The following is an 18585-nucleotide window of genomic DNA, read 5'->3' on the forward strand; positions in this document are numbered from 1 at the left end:
AGGGGCAGGGGGTGGAGAGGAGGGTGAGGGGAAAACAGGAAGGGTTGGCAGGGAGAGTGTCTGATTCTGTGTGTGTGTGTTTGTGTGTGTGTTGTGTGTATGACTCTGATTGTAGAGGTCTGTATTGGGATTCTTTGGGGCCAGCCCTCTGATCTCTGGTAGAGAAAGAGCAGAAGTCTGCTCTGAGATCATGTCTCCAGACATTCAGTGTTCTACATGTCAGGAGGACAAGCCTGGCTTAGCTAGCAGCTGGTCTGCCTGAGCAGAACCTCAGCCAAGTCCCACAGGGAGCCACGGCATTCACAGACATCGGGGTTCTCCTGCTCCATGCTGAAATGGGGAGCCCACTTCCACCCTGCAAGGGGCTTCTCTGTCATCGGGACAGAAAGGGGTCCTCTGAGGTCACTTTGCCTTCCACGCTTCAGGAAACGTTCAGGCTAGGAAAGGTCAGCATAGGTCCTGGATAAGAGAGGTGAAAGGTGAGAGTTGGAAATGATTTGTTGGGCAGGCTGTGTTTTTTCTGGGTCAGAAATTCTGGAGTATTGGTGTTAAGCACTTACACGGTGCTAACCACTGAGGTAAGTAAGATAGTCGGATTGGATACCATCCTTATCCCACAAGGGGCTGAAGATCTAAGAGGAAGGGAGAACAGATATTTTTTACTCCATTTTACAGGAGGGGAAACTGAGACTTAAAGTGGTTAAGAGACTTGTCCAAGGTCAACCAGCAGGTCAGTGGTAGCGCTGGGATTAGAACGTGGATCTCTGGATTCCTGGCCCCATGTTTTTCCCCTGAGTCGTTTTTGACCTGTAGCGGAACCCTGCGCCGCCGGCCTGAAACTCGCCCGGGGTGCATTGGAAATGATTTAAATTATTGCTCCATTTTAGATGATCCGTGTCCAGTAGAGGCAGGACGATGTATTGTGTTTAACAGGAACAGGTATCTTACAGGACAAATGGTTTAGGTAATAGCCTGGCCATAGGGAGGAGATATTTGCCCTTGGGGCAAGGAATGAAAGGGTTCAGTGGTAGTCTCCACTTCCTCACCTCCCTTCTGGAATTGCACAGTTTGAAGGTGACCTCTGAACTTAGGAAGAAGAGTGGGGAGGTGGGTGCAGAGGGATCTGAGGGGCAGGGAAGACCTGTGAGGGTAAGGAAAGGAGCGTGAGGTTGTCGGCCGCTCATAGTCCTCGTACGCGGGGTGGCCGGGAGGGCAGAGGGGGCAACCCCGTCCCCGGGGTTTCCCCGGCGCTTTGTGTAGTTTGGGAATTCCCAGGCCCATGCTCTGTCCACTAGTCTTTGGTTTCCTGTTCAGTGTGTCCCTGCACTCTGGGGTGGCTGCAGAAACAGCCGCTTGCAGTGACTCAGATTTATAAATAGGACATTCTGCAGAAAAAAACGTGGGACGTTCCCAGCGCGACCTGCCGCAACCAGCTCTCGAGACCTGTTTGGGCTCATTTTAGGTGCTCAACTTGCATAAGGAAAGTAGCGATGCTACGCCATTGTTCTCTCTGGCCTCCCCCCTCATCTCAGTTTTGTTTCTGGACCGCCCCTCCCACCCCCCCAGCCTGGGAGCAGCAAGAGGCAGTGTGGATGCGCCATCCCTGTTGCTGTTGATAGGAGCAGTGAGGAAGCCTGGGCCCCTTAGAGCTGCGGGAGAGTGAGAGTGTGTGTATGGGAAATTCAAGGGCCCAGAAGCCCAGCTGAGCCAGCTCTGGGCAGTCGGGCAGGCGGTCCACCAGGTTTGGGGGCGAAGTCCAGCCCCCACAGCCTTCCCTACCCAGCCCAGCTTAGCCCTGGCCTAGGAAGGAGCAGGGATCTCTTGGGGGTTGCTAGTCTCATCTGTTTCCCGTTTTGTGGCCGGTAGCCCCTTCCTCGAAGGCAGAGTGCCGACTCCCGGTGAGCCATGAGATTAAGCCCTCGTTTCGTATCATATCATCGTGCTGGACGCTGGAGTCCAATGGCAGAACAGGTGATCTGTAGCATTTAGAATGTAGACTGTGAGCTCCTGGTGGGCAGGGAACGTGTCTACCAACTCCCAAGCACTTACTACAGTATTTTGCCCACAGTCAGCACTCAATAAGTAGCATTGATTGATTGATCTACTGCGTGCAGACTATTGTACTGAATGTTTGGGAGAGTATACTAATAATAGAAGGCACGCTCCCTGCCGTCAAAGAGTCTTAGCAGAGCCCTGGCTTCCATAAGAAGCTGGGTCGGGGGTGCCGGCCTGTTTCGGGTTCTAATAATGATAATAATTGTGGTATTTGTTAAGTACTTACTGTGTGCCAAGCACTGTTCTATGCACAGGAGTAGAGACGATGTAGTCAGTTCGGACACAGTCCCAGTCCCAAATTGGGCTCACAGTCTTCTACTCTTCATAAGGTTCTAGTGCCTGCAGATTCCCTGACTGGTGCTGAAATACTCCTACAGACTGACCAGAGTGCTTCTGGGAAAGCTACTGGAGCAGTCAGGTCCAGCTCTCTGGATCCCAGTGCAATCACAATAGACCTGTGAGAGAGGAGGCAGGGCTCAGTTCCCAAGGATGGCCACGGCACTGAACAGCCCCTCCCCCCAAACAACCACACACTTCCCCTCAGGTCTTCTCTCAGTCCTAAGGGGAAAGGGAAAAGGAATCCTCAGTTCTGTCGTCCTGGCGGCCAGATCCAAGATAGCTCAGGGCTTTGATTGATTGTTGCCAACCATCTTGGAAATGTCCCCAGATATCCGGTGGCCACTGTTGGGTGGAGAGTTGTATTAGCCCAGGAATAGCCTTCTTCATGCTCTTCCCTTCTAATGGAAAGGTGGTCATTTCTTGAGAATGTAAATCTCTGGGGATTACTCCTGCTCCTCCCTTTTTCCATTCATTCCTCGAGGTAAATTGCTATTTCATGCGGTCAAAGGAAGGTCAGGTAATTCAGCAGCTCAGGGGTGGAGTCAAGAAGGTAGAGCCTCCCTCCTGGGCTCCCCATCAGAGGTGACTTTTGTTTCAGTTTGGCAGAGTCACCAGGAGGGCTGGCCTTCAGCCCCGGGGGACAGGGCCCTTTGGACATTGTTTTCATTAAAAGCAAACAAAAGCTGAGGGAGGAATTTCCTGCCCTGGCCTGTGGTGACCAAAACACCCTTCCCCTTCGTAAGCTCCTGGGAGACCGGCCGCCTTTGAAAGGGCTTTCTGGGCCCCCACCCACTCTCCCACCTACACTAGGGGCCCTAAGGCCCCCCCCTTTGGCTGCTTGGTGCTCTAGATCACTGAAAACTGCTTTTTGAAGAGGCTGCATCTGCACAGAGGGAAGCCTGATATTCAGAGTGATTCCTATAACTCTATACAAGCAGGCTTTGGAGTCTTTATAATTATGACATTTATTAAGTGCTGCCTATTGTACGAAAAATCGAGGTAGCGACAAAGCGACGCAGTCCCTGTCCCACCCAGGATTCTAAGATGGAGCGAGGTCAGATAGCTTTTCTCCATTTTATAGATGAGGCAACAAAAGTCCAGAGAGGTTAAATAACTGCCCAAGGACGCACAGCAGCCCACTTGCAGATCTGAGTCTCCCTGCCACTAACACTAAACCAGACCGCCCCAGCCCTAAAAGGTGTCAGTGAGTCTAGTGAAATGACAATTCACAAGATGGCTAAACGAAATAAAATGAAGAATGGAGCTTTGGGCTGGTAAATATGCTGGTGACAGTGAGTCTGTATCCATGGGTGTGAGTGTTGTTGAGAGGAAATCACTTGTAAACTGTGACTCGGGAAAATACAGTAAGTAGTACATCCCTTCTGGCCTCTGATCTTTCGGAAGAGCTTGGCTTGGGCAATAACGGGTAGATAGGAAAAGGGATGTAAGTAGGACAAAAGATTGCACCGTTTGTGTGGTAGTGGGGATGTTTTGGGCCGAATCATCCACACACTCTCCCCTGACTAAATAAGCCTCCAGAGTATCTCCTCCTCTTCTCAAACCATGATCGGGCTGTCATGAAGCCATACCCCACTGAAATGGATTTGTTCTGGATGACAAGAGTCCTCCTTCCACGTGTCCATCCATCTTTCCTCTCTCCAAGACCTTCCCTCTTCCTTTCAACCAGTCCTGCCCCCAGGGCCCACCACATTCAAAGGTGGTCCGAAGAACAGCCAAGCTTCTTATGAGAGGCAAGTGGTTTCAGCTGTCCGGCAAATGCTCATCACCCAAGAAATCCTCACAGAGCTGTGGGTGAACTAGTAAAGCCTCACCATCAAGGAAAAGACCATAAAATAGGGGAAAAAAAGAAAGCAGTGTTGGAGACGTTGGCGGGAAAGGGAAGAAAAGGGCAAGGAGAGAGGAAAGGGGTGAGTGGTTTGGAGTAACAGAGACAGTGTAACTGTTGGGGATTTCTGGCCCTTGATTCAATCAATCAATCGTATTTATTGAGCATTTACTGTGTGCAGAGCACCGTACTAAGCACTTGGGAGAATATAGCGTGACGGAGTTGCCTGCCCACAACGAGTTTACAAACTAGGGGAGGAGACAGACATAAATATAAATAAATTACAGATCTGAACAGAAGTGCTGTGGGACTGAAGGAGGGGTGAATGAAGGGAGCAAATCCAAGTGCAAGGATGGCGTAGAAGGGAGGGGGAGAAGAGGAAATGAAGGCCTAAGTGGGGAAGGCCTCTTGGAGGAAAAGCGTCTTCAATAAGGCTTTGAAGGTGGGGAGAGTGATCGTCTGTCAGATGTGAAGAGGGAGGGTGTTCCAGGCCAGAGGCAGGATGTGGCTGAGAGGTCGGAGGCGAGATAGATGAGATTGAGGTAGAGTGAGTAGGTTGGCATTAGAGGAGTGAAGTGTGCAGGCTGAGTTGTAGGAGAAAATCAGGGAGGTAAGGTAGGAAGGGGCAAGATGATGGTGTGCTTTAAAGCCTGTGGTAAGAAGTTTCTGTTCAATGCAGAGGTGGATGGGCCACCACTGGAGGTTTGGGAGGAGTGGGGAAGCATGGACTGAATGTTTCTGTAAAAAAGAAAAAAAAATTCAGGCAGCATCTCTGGATAACTTATTCCAGGAAAGCAGGGAATCAAAGGCCAAATTTTTAAAACCTTTGCTAGCTTTATTTCACATAAAAAGCTAGAGGAAATTGTTGGAAGATGTCATCATCCTGAGGTCGGCTTGACCGATGTCTCTAATATGATGAGCATTAAATGTGGTCCTTTCTCCTTCTCCAGGGGAATGAACTCTGGAAAGGTTGTTGGATGGACATCAGATGTGGAATGAAAATAACGTCTGACAGTCCTATATTCCATAGAGAAAGGCCAAAAAAGAAAGGGCATTTTGGAAAGTGAAATTTTTCTTTACTTTCCCATTAACTAAAGGAATGTCTCGCCTCCAGAATATTGTTCGGAAATACATATTGCTTTTCTGGGTATCGTCTCAGGGCTCTAATCCAAATCCTTTGTGTTACGTGCATTCCGGCTAGGACTTCAACTTCTGATAGACGGGTCTCATGGGTTCAAATGAATTAAAAAATAAGAGCTGGATTCCCCTCTCCTCCACCCCGCCACACTCATTCCATTCCGCCCAGTAGTTGGAATAGCATGTATCGACTGCCCGCTAGGTAAATGCAATGTACCAAACATTTGGAAAAATACACCATAAATAAGTGCTGTGTTCCCAGCCTTCAAGGAACCTACGCTCTAACGAGGCCACACCCACAAAGTAAAGGATTTCAAAAAAGGTATCACAACCTATTGTAATCGTCCCAAAATCATGCCTCCCTGCCCTCACCCTCAACAGGTACTGTGTCCTTCCTTCCCTGGTGTCTTCTCTGGATGAGAAAGGCATTCAGGACAGTGGGCACTAGGAACAACAGTTTTCCCGGGGTGTGCCAAGGAAGTTCCTAGGAAAGAGAGTAGGAAAGGAGCATGGATGGGAAAGATGCCAGCTCATAGTTCAGGCTGCAGTCATCAGTTCTGCTGGAATTGCTGGCTGGCTCAGCACTGGGCAAGGTTTTTTTCTTGTATTTGTTAAGTGCTACTATGTGACAGGCACCATACTAAGCACTGGACTAGAGACAAGATAATCAGTTGGACACAGTCCATGTGCCACATGGGGTTTGCAGTTTTAATCTGTATTTTACAGATGAGGTAACTGAGGCACAGAGAAGTTAAAGGACTTGCTCAAGGTCATATAGCAGACAAATGGCAGAGAAGGGATTAGAACTCAGGTCCTCTGGGTCTCAGGACCATGCTCTGTCCACTAGGCCACACTGCTTCTCTTCACAGCAGGCCCCTTCCCATTCTCCTTTTTCTTATTATCTCCATCAGCAAAGGCCTCCAAGAGACCCTCCTTGCCCTTCAGCTGACTTAAATTGAAAAAAATGTGTAGATTACTTCCACATCTTAACAATATTAATGATTTTAGATTAGTAAGTCACCTATAGAGGGGGTTTGTTGCTGGTACTGTATTTTGGGTGTCAGTGTGGCACAGTAATATGAAATATAGTAGGTTGAGATCATGCTAACTGGGTGTTTATGTCATGTGATTGTGTAGTCATGCATATTGATTGACAGCTGTTACCTGAGGGTACTGGTAGCCCTGTTTTTCCTTCTCGCTCTAAAACCATCTTACTAGGCTTTAAGGACTGATCTAAAAACTACAGGAAGGCAATAGGGAGAATGATGGTTGGGGGGAAGGATGGGAGGAGAGAAAACTACCAGGAAGGGTCTAGAAAAATGAAAATGCCGTCAGGCATCCAGAGAGACGTCCTGGCGTCAGGATTCCTGGGGCAGGCCCTGAAGTGGATCTCCAGAGCTCTAGTAACCATCCTCTTGTCTGCACATGCAAACCCTATTAGGCTTAGACAGGTGCTTGCTGTGAGGGCTGCCTCCTGCAGATTCAGGTCCAAAATTGATCCAGTAGTTAAACAGAAAGCTCCCTTCATTCAGCATGCCAAGGACCAGCTATTTTTAGCCCAGTGGTCCAGATGTTTAATTGATGGAGAGCAAGAGCAATTCCAACAGAGGTAGCTTGGGAAACCAGCTCTCCAAGTTGCTTGGCCAGCATCCTGTATTACTGGGTAGGCTTGCGCTGAGGTCATCCAAAGCCTTGAAGGCCACAAGAGACCTTTCTCCGTGTATGCTAAACTCCCCTCTCCAGAGTGTATCATGGGGAGGAATAGTGGGAGATAACTTTCACACGTGGAAAAAAGTGTCCACATCACCTCTTCTCTGATTCTTTTTCTCTTGGCTCCCCATCCATTGATAGAGCCAGGTCCAAATTCCTCTCCATTTTTAAGTCCAGTTGGACACTTGGGCCTCATCTTGTTGAAACATTTCTTATTTTCTCTATCTTATTTTACATTTCAAGGGAATCTGAAACAAGGCCAACTACAGATGGAAAGTGAGGGAGGCAGCTGCCTCAGAGTGCACCAGTCAGTCAGTCGTATTTATTGAGCACTTACTCTGTGCAGAGCACTCTACTAACTTCTTGGGAGAGAGCAATGCAACAAAAAACAGACACATTCTCTGCCCACAGTGACATTGGCAGGGGCTGGGAGAACAGTTGCCGCAGCAGGGTGTCTTGGCAACTCTATGAGGATTTATAGTCAGAATTTTTGAAGCCCAGAAATGTTGATATCCACTAATTGTAAGATTAAAATTGTTAAAATGGTACATGTTTTGTTTTTACTATTATGATTTTGACTTAGGTCGGGGTGGATTTCTGCAAAATGTTCCTTATGTCATTCATTCTGACTTGGGCAGGGAACATGGCTACCACCTTCTATTGTATTATACTCTCCCAAGCACTTAGTACAGTGCTGTGCACAGAGTGTGATCAGTAAATACCATTGATGGATTGATGCTGAATGCCCGTAATGCACAAACATTAGGGGGAGACAAACATTAAACCAAATAAATCAATTAAGAATATGTACAAAAGGACTGTAGGGCTGAAGGAGAGGTGAATAGAGGGTGCAAATTCATTCATTCATTCATTCTTTCATTCAGTAGTATTTATTGAGCACTTACTATGTGCAGAGTACTGTACTAAGCGCTTGGAATGTACAATTCAGCAACAGATAGAGACAATCCCTGCCCAATGACGGGCTCACAGTCTAAACAAATCCAAGTGCAAGGGCAACACAGAAGGGAGTGGGAGACCGAGGAAATGAGGTTCTACTTGGGGGAGGCTTCTTGGAGGACATATGCCTTCAGTGAGGCTTTAAGGTGGGGAGAGTGATCATCTGTCCAATAGGACAGACCCCTTCCTCCAGCTATACTGCAACTCTATTTGGAAACAGGCAGGTGATAGGCCATGTTGAGTTATACAGAAGGCGGAGGGTGGCTGGGATGAGATGGGAAAGAGGAAGGTTATTTTTTCTTGCAACGTCAAGATGCCAAATACAGGGAAAATGTCAATTATAACAAGGAACTGGGGAGTCCTCTTTGATTGTGTGTTTTAGAATAGTGGCTTTGAATCTCTTCTCAGTTGTGTTGGGAGAGTGAGGTCTCTGGGGCAGGTTCAAGGGTTTTGCGGTTAACAGGTTTCAGGTTAGTTCCATGTAATTATAGATCTTTTTTTAACTCCTTACATTCTGTTCCACCGGCCTCGGTGTAAATCCCATAATTTGCCTAAATCTGAAAGCAGCAGCGACAGCAGCTTTTTGAAACAATTTGGGATTTGGACCCAGAAGGATTGGAAGAAAGTTCTGTGGCTCAGGAAATCCTGAGGGAAGTTTGTGATGGAAATTGCTTTCATTTCTTCCCAGAGGCTGAGGTTTGGGAAAACTAAGGCTTTACAGAAATTTGTAGAATAGCTCCTTAGCCCCCTCTGCCCTCTAGATAAACCCCTCCAATCCCGGAAGCAAGGCACCTGACTAGACTATGTCCTTCGATCATGGTATTCTTGTGATTTGGATTATGGTTTAGTTAGAACAAAGCCTTTACAAGGTCAAAGGAAAAATTCCATTTCAAGTGGATTGCAACTTTAGACTATTAGTCTAATGAGGCCCAAGTGTTATTGGTGATTAGCCTAGCCAATCCCTCTCTATGCCTGCCACCATTTTCGAAGATGACCTCTGTGAGGTCAGGAAAGGTCATAAACTATAGGGTGCTTCATTCTGGGATAGGCATAGGGGATTTGAGTTTTGCTCTTCGACAGTTAGTTTTAAGCACTGCACCGGGCGAGGATGGAGACATAGCAATGGATCAAAGAGGAACTGAGTTTATGTGAGGGATTTCTCCGGGCTGCCTAACAGGTTCTATGCCTTACCCAGGTCCTGGGCACACTCAGGTCCAGTCTCCGGCCACTCATCGAGGGGGGACCCCAGTCAGAACCACTGAGGGGAGGTAGACCTGAGGCAGGATCGCAGCTGGGTGAGAGTGAGAGACCAACCATGGCCAGCATTCCCACAGGAAGGAACGCAGGGTGTGAGGGGATAGGATGCCGGACCACTCTGCCCCAGCCACCATTTTGCCTTTTTTTAAGGGTATTTTTTAAGTGAGTACTATGTGCCAGGCAGTGTGCTAAGTGCTGTGGTAGATATAAGATGCCATGATCTGATTCTCCCACTACCCATCTTAGAGCAGGGAAAGGCCCCAGCCCCTTCCTCTCTGACATAGTAGCAGGTGGGCCTGGCAGTCCTTTTGACATGGCTTCCTTCCCTACAGCTTGCGGAGATTCAGAGCTAACCAAGCAGAGGTCGAAAGGAAGGATGTCGCCCTAAGGCTGATGATTGGTTGTGGCAGTTGTTTCCTCCCATCACCCTCGTAGAGTCGATGACTCTGACCTCGAGCCAGCTCCCGTGGCTCCTCTGGCTTCACTTTGCTCAAACTGGGACCGTCATCAAGCTCTCAAGCGCAGGGCTTGAAATTTGATATGAGCAAAAGGCTGTGAGGTCATCATAGGGAAGACAGCCCACCAGACGGACAATGTCTGTCTATGGAAAGAAGCCCGAGCTCCAAATTCCAGCCCATTTGCAGCAGACCATCCGTGGTTTCCTCCTAGTTCTCTCCAGATTCCTAGTCCAGTCCAATTCCAGGAAGGTGATGGTCTGCTCAAGCCGAGCCTCTCTCCCAGGGAACACTGGTTTGGGGAGCTTCAGGAATGTGCCCTCCACCAACATCTCAGTGAATGCTCTCATCTTGGCAGGATTTCCCCAGTCACACAGAAAGGAAGGGATCGAGACAAACAGGAGGCCGAGTCCCTCTACTGTGCCGACTGCTCTTTTCCCCTGACTGTGAGATAAGCAGAGCAGACGAGCATGACCCAATCAACTTCAGATTTCCTCCGCATGTCATCGGGCCTCCGTGCTGTGGAGCCAGGACCAGGTTTCCCAACTGTGAGGCTATTATTTTCTCCAAGGCCCTAAAGCAGCCGGGGTATTTTCTTTGGGCAAGACAAGTGGGCTTCCACCCAAAGTGCTATCTAGGGCAGACATTTCTGCTCTCTGGGGGTAGGTTGAATGCTTAATAGGGATATCTTTGGTTGGAAGGTGGGATGATGAGGGAGCTTCTCTGGCTAATGAAGCATCCGTATATGTATATAGCGAAGCTGTGTGGCTTAGTGGAAAGAGTATGGGTTTGGGAGTCAGAGGACTTGGGTTCTGATTCCAACTCCACTACTTATCTGCTATGTGACCTTGGACAAGTCACTTAACTTCTCTGTGCCTCAGTTACCTCATCTTTAAAATGGAGATTAAAAGGGTGAGCCCCACATAGGACAACCTGATTTTCCTGTATCTACCCCAGCGCTTTGAGCTGTGTTTTGCACTTAGTAAGCGCTTAACAAATACCATAATTATTATTATTATTATGTACGTACAGACATATTTGTCTGGTATAGTTCTTCAAAAGCACAACTGGTGATGAAGTTATTCTATGAGTGCATATGAAGCTGAAAAGGACAATGGCAGGACCCACAGTCCCAGCCACATTGTGTATACAAAAATGCTCTTTTTTGTCATGTTGTGTTTAATGTTTGCAAGGCCTGGCACTATTTTGTATCACCACCTTGTCTCTCATTCCCCTTGGAGCTTTTTCTCTAAAAGAGCAACTCCTCTCTCGATAGCAGTACACCATGCTGATCTCGCCTCAGAAATTACCTCCCAAGATTTCGGCATGGCTGCAACATTTTATAAGGCTTTGTTTCATTGTGCCCTCAAAACGTTTCTTCTGCTCTGCTTGATTTTGGTTTCCCAGTTTCAGCTCTCCATACTGCAGCTGTTTGGGTGCCCCACTTTCGTTCATTCACTTCACATGTCCCACCCAGTGTAACCGTGTTGGGGTGAGCCTAACTTCAATGCTAGGAGGTAAGTTCAAGAACTTCATTGCTCATGAAGAAAGGAATCATATTCAAAGTCCAGTTTTGCCAAACTAGCTCCCCAAAAATGTCTCATACAGGAAATGACAAGGAGAGAAGAGGGAAGGTGCAACAATGTGGGAACTTTAAAGGCCGAGGTGGACTTCAGACACTTGGCTGCCATGAGATAAGAAAGTAATTGCCTCTCCCTCCCTAAGGTGGAGTGTCCTTTAACTCTCTAGCTTAGATTCTGCCTCAGAAACCCAGAGGCTAGGAAGATTCTGCCCCCTCCTTCTGGCACTTGCCCTGGGAAGCTCGATTTCCGAGCCACACTGAATAAGGAATCAGACTTGGGGGAGCAGCTGTGCTTATAAAAGAATAGACTATTGTGAGTTTTGAAGACCTTCCCTCTCCCCTTAGCATCTTGTTCCTTTCTCATTCTAGCTGACCCAGAGGGAACATAGAGCCCTGCATTTTGGTTGGAGTGATAGGCTTTTCTTTGAGGGTGGTTCTCCATGGGTCTTTTCTGGGTAAGATCCATGGGCCACCCAGCCCAGGACTCTTTCTCTAACAGTGAATGGCACAGGGATGCCTGGAGGAACAGTGTGATGGTTGGCCTCTTGGATGCCCCTTCTCATGGATAGGGATGGACCATTGAACCCCCCTAATTTTCTCCCTCATCCCTAACTTTCCCTCAAGTTGTCCATCAGTTTTTCCAAGCGCTTTTAGACCTGCCGATATTTTCAATATACATATTTTTCATATGCTTACTGCCGGCTTCGGGGAGCAGTGTCTTCTTTTGTGTACTTTGAACCTACCATCCTTAAAGTTCAGAGAGTTTCCCCTCACCCTACTGCTGTGGAATTTGGTAGGAGGAGTGGTGTTTATTAAACACCCGCTTTATGCTAAAGCGCTGTATTAAGTGTTGGGGTGAATACGAAGTAAGCAAATTTGGTGAACAACAGGTCCATGTTTGTCCTCTCCCCACCTGTAGTGATTCTGTAAACTTCAGTCATCTCCCCAGCACTAAAGAGTCTCACCTGTTCAGCCTGCCTTTATGTGGAAGCTTGTCCAGGCCCCACATCTTCTGGATTTCCCTTCTCAGTATTATCTCCAACTCTATTCTGTCTTTCCCAAGTTGTAGCATCCAGAACTGCCCACAAAATACAGTGTGGCCCCAGTGATCCAGATATTGGAGGAAAACATGAGACTATTTTTTTTGGCAACTCCCTACAGAGTTACTCTATGCCATTCTGCCAACCACTCCTCAAATCCAGGGAGTTTGCCAAACTCCAGGAGAATTTGGGTTCCGAGGACAGCTGCAGCTGGAATTGGTTCTGAATGCATCATGGCGAAAACACTCAGAATCAAATTGAGCGGATGGAGGGCAAGAGAAGCTGGGAGAGCCAGCTGGCAGCTCCAACTCTTAAGCCAGTGGGACTGTTCCCTCTTTTACCAAATTCCCTTGGAACGGTGGGTACTTTTTTGGAGCTCATACTTTGGGTTTGAAAGCTGGGTGTCAGGTGCCTCGTTTGGGCCATCATCCTGACCAGTTAGACGATCCCAGTTCCGTGAACTGCTTTAAAGCCAACTCTACACCACATTCCAAATCCCACCTCCTCTTATCTTCCTTCACCACCCAAAAGAGATATTTTACGAGCCCTCCTTTTTTAGCCACAAACCCTGGAGTTGACAACTCAAGGGTTAACTGCATTTCCATCGGTTCAGAGAACTCAGTCCAGAGAAGGGAAGCCGTTATATAATAGCTGGATTGTTATGATTAAATGCCCCAACAGTGAAGGTAATGTAACCCAATCTGGCCTCCTGGGGAAAAAGTTTTCTCAGTCCAAGAGAGATGAGTCTTTCACTTCACAGCCAAGCGCCATGTCATCCTTCCTCAGGACGTTGATCGGGGAGGAGCTCTGTCAGGCACATAGCTGTGAGCGAGCTCTCTGCAGAGATTAGTGGAAAATGCTTGGAAACCAGAGTCTTCTGGGGATGAATTCTCTTTTTTTATTCCATGGACAGTTGTCAGAGAAGGTCATATGCTGCCATACCTATTCAACCCCCATTAAGCTGAGGTGGTGAGGGGGTTTTGAGCTACACGGGCATCCGCAGTCCTTCTACTCTTTCTACTTGACCCTTCTCCCTTGCATTCACCTACCCAGCAGTACCCTTGGCCCTCGGTCTTGATCGGGATGTTGGCATCAGTACCGCTCAGACTGATGTAGCCCGTGGAGGGTTGTAGCCTCCTACCCAAACATCTGGTGGTGGTCAGTTTCTGAAATCTGAAACAGGGGCCCTGGAGATCAGCGTCTTGGAGAAAACTATAAAGTGGAGAGTGACCAAATGCTGTCTCTGCAGGCGATGGGTTAAGATCACATGGCTCATCCTCTTAAGGATCTGGTAATTATTGTTACAGAAGGGAGGATGACCTACTTTTTCTTGGAACTGAGAACCCAAGCAGCCGCTTTCGTTCTCGGGACTGAACTTAGCCCAGACTGCCGCACTGTCCGCCCTCCCGTCCCCTGCGGCCGGCCTTCATTCTTTTGGCTCCCAAATCTCTTTTTATGCTGAATCGAGTCCCCAGGAGCACCCCCATCTGGAGTGCTGCAGCATAAATACAGCCCCGTGCTCCCTTGGCCCAGATCATTCTACAGCAGCTACCCATGGGTGACAGCCAGGTTTTTGCTGTGGCAGGAATGGTGAAGGCCCAGAGACCACCCCCAATTGATTACCGCCACGCCCTCTGGACCACCATGGAGCCTGAGGGGGCGAGGGTAGGGAGCGGGGGGAGAAACTGGCAGCCAGGATAGGAGAACATTAGAACCGGTCCCACAACCAGGAGGCGGAAGGGCAGCCAGGCTTGCTGGGTCACCATTTCTGAGACAACTCTTTAAATATCCTTGTGATGAGTGTTTCTGAGGAGGGAACTGGGGCCCCAAGAATCAATCAGTCCATTCATTCATTCAGTCGTATTTATTGAGCGCTTACTGTGTGCAAAGCACTTGTACTAAGTGCTTGGGAGAGTACAGTATAGCAGACACATTCCCTACCCACGATGAGCTCATCACTCAATGGTATTTACAGAGTGCTTACTATTTGCAGGGTACCGTATTAAGCACTTACAACAGAATTAGCAGACGTGATCCCTGCCCGTAATGAGCTTACAGTCTAGAGGGGGAGACAGACATTAATATAAATAAATAATTTGTAATATATAATTTAAAAGACTGGCCACTCTCCCTTTGCTGCTCCTTGAGGGTGGCCAGGTGGGGTGGGAGAGTGCCTTGATGGAGCTTAGAGGATCTGGAAGGTCCAGTTTCTGGCACCGCTTCTTCCGGGCCCTCTGGTCAATTCAATCAATCGATCTATCAATCAATCAATCAATCAAATTTATTGAGAGGGGAGGTGCCAAAGCTCTATCAACCAGTCCCAGGCTGGACCCCACTGAAAATTCAGCCCTAAAATGTCCCATTAAACTGAGATATGCTCAATCAGGGGATAAGACAGAGAATGGAGGACTTTGGGAAGAACTTTTCAAGGGAAAAGTTGGGAAAATAAGGACAAATGCCTTGGTCACACCCACACAACTCACTGATGTTTACGATCCTCTCTGTGAAATAATCATGCCGCCAGATTTAGAAAGAAACCGAAACAGACACATGTCTGTCTGTCTCTCTGCCCTCCTCACCCTCCACTTTCTCTCCTCTCTCCCCTTCTCGTATCTTGGTTAAATTTGAAACAGAGACACACTGTTTGAGTCTCCAGGTCTGGACTCCACCCTTCAGTCACAACTTCTTGGTATCTTCCCATAGTCCCAGCTAATAAACTCACCTGGCTCCCAGAAAGTAGCTTTCCACCAGGGAACTACTTGATTGCAGGTGAGGCAGCCTGTCCTCTCTCTGCCTGTCCTTCTGTTCACCTTCTCCCATTCCCCCTCTCCTTGGCACCCTCCCCCTCTGTTTGAGGAGAAGGTGAGAAGTTGCCCTGGTGGTGAGCCTTAGACTAGGTTGTTTTACTGGGGAAGCCAAGAGAACATCTCCAAGGGCACTGTATAATCTCATTTTTATCAACTTTGTGAAAGAAAGGCTGCCTTGGCTGGGTGGAGTTTAATTGGTCTGTTTCCTCTGGCTCCGGCTAGCCAAGATGGAGAGACTGAGGCTGAGATGAAAGGAGAAAAAGAAGTGGCACCTTTGGGATAAACCAGTGATGTGATACCAAGCCAAGGGGCGGGCTGATCTCAGAGCGCCTGCCAGGTACGTGGGTGTGAAAACCTGAATCCCTTAGTTAAGAACTGCCGGGGACTGACAGATGTATACTTTATACAGGGTTAGTCTCCTTTGGCTTCCGGTGCTAGGATAGAGAGAGTTAGGTTTCTTTGTGTTACTTGTGCGACCTTTCTTCCCTAACTTAGTTTCCTGGATGAATTTATCCTCTCTCCTACTTTCATCTCCCCGAATTGTCAACCCAGCATTTTGCACCAAACACCTGTAGCACTGCTGTACATCCCTTATCACTTCCATCAGTTAATCAGTGGTATTTTTTGAGTGCCTAATGGATGCAGAGCACTGTACTGGGCCCTGTGAGAGAATATGATGAATGTAAGAGACACAGATCCTGTCCACAAGGAGCTTCTAATTTAACGGAGAAGACAAAATAATTACTGATAGGAAGAAAGAAAAACTGCGTTCTTGGGCATTGGTGAGGTTGTAGTCCTCTCCAGGCACCTAGATTTAGGATAAAGAACTACCACTCTGGCCAGCCCCATCCCTAAAAGGGCCATGCCTGGGTATGGGAATACCCACTGGGCCGCATTCTCCTTCTTCAGTCTGCCTTGGAGGAAACCTCCTGAAGATGCTCTCCCTGGGATAGCCATGTAGGGGTCGGGATCTCTGCCCCTCTCACCCTCACTGACCCGGTGCCCCACTAGCTCCAAACCCCTTCTTAGGGCACGTGGGGATGAGCCATCAGTTTGTTTGGAATTATCCCTGACAGAAACAGGGGGAAAGTGTTTCTTTGATTTTCCCTTTGAAATCAATAGCCTCTGGGAGCCTCACTCAAAAGACCCGGGACCCCATTCTGCCCTCCAGCCTTGAGAGCCCTGACCACCTCACTGGCTGGCTCCAGGCAATGCTAACTGGGCTGTTCCCCCCACCAGCCGAGGCAAGAGCAGCAGCTCTTTCACTCTGGGGAGAGTGCCTGGGGGGAGAGAAGAAGGGGCTGAGGGTGGGAAGGAGGTCGCAAGAATTCCACCTCAAAACTGACAGGGCCCAGTGGAGCTGCTTAGTGAGCTGATGCTTCTAGCTGGGAGGAAGTAGTGGTGCAGAAGAAGGGCAGCCATCTACTCATTTGGTGGAGAAGCACCGTTGAAGCCACGGGCCCCAACCGGCCAGACGGACGACTCCGACGTTGGCCATCTCAGCCCCATGGGACTGATGTGGCTTTGGCTACTGAGGCCCCTCATCCTCCGCATCCAAACTTTGTGGTAAAGGTAAGTAGGCATTACTGCCAAACCCTTTATCTTTTTGAAAATGCCCTTTCATGTGTTCTGGTTCCTCCTCCCCTGGAGGAGGACAATGTAGTTAACAGTGTGGTTAACACCCCCTCCCCCCACTCTCTAGGCCAACAGCTTCTTTCAGATGATTCAGTGAATTACGGAAGGGGCAGGGCCTTCCTGCCTGAACACATTGCTTCTGTCTGGACAGATGGGCCTGGATTAAAACCTCCTGGCCCAAGTGATCCCTCTGCGTCTTCTGCTGTCTACACTATGTGTCGCACTCCAGTCTTCCTCCAAAAGGGGCTTAAAGGGTCTTCAGCCAAGGGAAGGTTGGTGTGAGTGCTGGTCTGTAAGAAGTCACTGTTCAGACTGCTCAAGCCCAGAGTCTCTGGGTTGATATGGCTGGTGGGAAATGGGTGAGAAACGCTGAATGACAAATGGGGCTTTACCAGGGGTACCGGCCCTACTGCTTCAGGCTTCTTCTGAAACAGTCTTCAAGCCCTCCCTAGCAGCCACATTGAACTCTGCAATTTGGTGCTCCCAGCATGGTATTTCTGTGTTAAGGCTACTGAGTGGCATGCTGCTGGTTTTCTCACGGGCCTGTGGTGGAGCACTTCTGAACTTCAGTTCATTTTTGCCCCCTTCGGTTTCACACTTTGAGTTTGGTCAGTGAGGCCAATCCCTGAACTTTGCTGGGGCTGCAAGGGTTCCTGCAGGGGAGAAGTTGGATGTCCAGCTTACAGGCAGGGCTGTCAGAGATGTAGCTGGCAGCCTCTTAGAGGCTCTGCATTTTCATCTTAAAATATAAAAAAATCTTAACCTAGTTTAACCCTATTTTGGGAAACCAAGGCTGTGAACTTGGAAATTTCAAATCGATTAATCTGCAGCTCTCCTGCAGAGGCTGGTGGGGAGGGGGCTTGGAGAAGCCAAGTGGGGGAACTGGAAGCTCCCAGACAGGAAGGGTAATGGTGACGGGGGACATGGGGTGGGTGTTCTGACTGCCCTCTAATTCTGACCTCCTTCCACTGGGCTCTGAGAGTGGTGCGAATGTCACAGAATGTTGCCCTTGCAGGCCAGAGCGAAAGTTACTTCAGTCCAGAGCTTCATCTGTTCTTGTGGTCTGGAAACTGGTGCTTCCTCTGGTGGTGGAGGCAGGGGGACATGGTATTTTACCAACTGTCTTACTTTGTACTCTCCCAAGTGCTTAGTACAGTGCTCTGCACACAGTAAGTGCTCAATAAATACAATTGATTGATTCCTTCTAGGGAAGCAGCCCTATTGAGTGTCCAGGAGTCTTAGTTCTCTGAGTCATCCCTGGCATCTCACTAATTGCAACCAGGGTTCAGAAGCAGCATGCCGTAGTGGATGGAGCACAGGCCTGGGAGTCAGAAGGTCACAGGTTCTAATCCTGGCTCCACCACTTCTCTGCTATATGACCATGGGCAAGTCACTTCACTTCTCTGTGGCTCAGTTACCTTATCTGTAAAAAATGGGGATTAAGGCTGTGAGCCCATTGTGGGACAGGGATTGTGTCCAACTCGATTTGCTTGTATCCAACCCAGTGCTTAGTACAGTGCCTGGCACATAGTGAGCTCTTAACAAATACCATCATTATTATTATTTATTTCAGCAGTCACCAGCTCCAAGAACGCAAAATAAACAAACTAGGGCAACCTCCTGCAGACTTTTCCCAAGCCTGGTGTTCTCCTGCCTCAAAGGCAGGGCACCTCTCCTCCCCCAGGGACCTTTCTCACTCAGGGGGTGATGTAGGAGATGGGCACACAGGGGAAGAGGCAGTGGACCCTACAACCGAAAGCAATGA

The sequence above is a fragment of the Ornithorhynchus anatinus genome, chromosome 14, assembly GCF_004115215.2.
Source record: "Ornithorhynchus anatinus isolate Pmale09 chromosome 14, mOrnAna1.pri.v4, whole genome shotgun sequence".
NCBI lineage: Eukaryota > Metazoa > Chordata > Mammalia > Monotremata > Ornithorhynchidae > Ornithorhynchus > Ornithorhynchus anatinus.